Consider the following 592-nt stretch of genomic DNA (forward strand, 5'->3'; position numbering starts at 1 on the left):
TGCCCGTGCGTCTGAAACCCAACCCCGGCAGCCGCAGGGGCGCGATGGGGGCAGAAGCGGGTCTGGCAGGGGCAGAGCAGGGCCGCACTTGCACCCCACTGCCAGGCTGCCACGTGCTCGGGGGGCCCTGGAGCTCCCAGACCGGGCTTTCTCCCCTGCCGCAGGACAGGGGGGTCTGCAGGTTGGGGCTCCCTCCTGGTGGGTGGGGGGCTGTGGCCACTGCCGGGGCCATCGCTGGCTCACGCTCCTCTGCTCCAGACTGTCTTCTCCTCCACACCGCAGCCCCCGCCTGCCCGTGCGCGTGTGGGCAACTCCTCCACACCCACTGCCAGCCGGGCCCCATCACCCCTGGGAGCCGAGACCCCTCCCAGCCCTCTGGGCTGCCCTTCCCTTCCCTTCCCTTCCCTTGTAGCAGCATCCTGGGGGGGGGGTCTCACCTTTAACCCCCTCCATGGGGACCCCACCTCTCGGGGGTCCTCTGGCAGCAGGGGCATTGGGGCCGCAGACCCCCCCCAGCTGAGGTTGGCAGCACCTTGCTGCAGTCGTGGCGCTGGGCTCTGAGCCCCTCCGAGCCCTTCCCAGCCCCTACGAG

This window comes from Alligator sinensis, unplaced genomic scaffold (assembly GCF_000455745.1).
Source record: "Alligator sinensis unplaced genomic scaffold, ASM45574v1 scaffold673_1, whole genome shotgun sequence".
Classification (NCBI taxonomy): domain Eukaryota; kingdom Metazoa; phylum Chordata; order Crocodylia; family Alligatoridae; genus Alligator; species Alligator sinensis.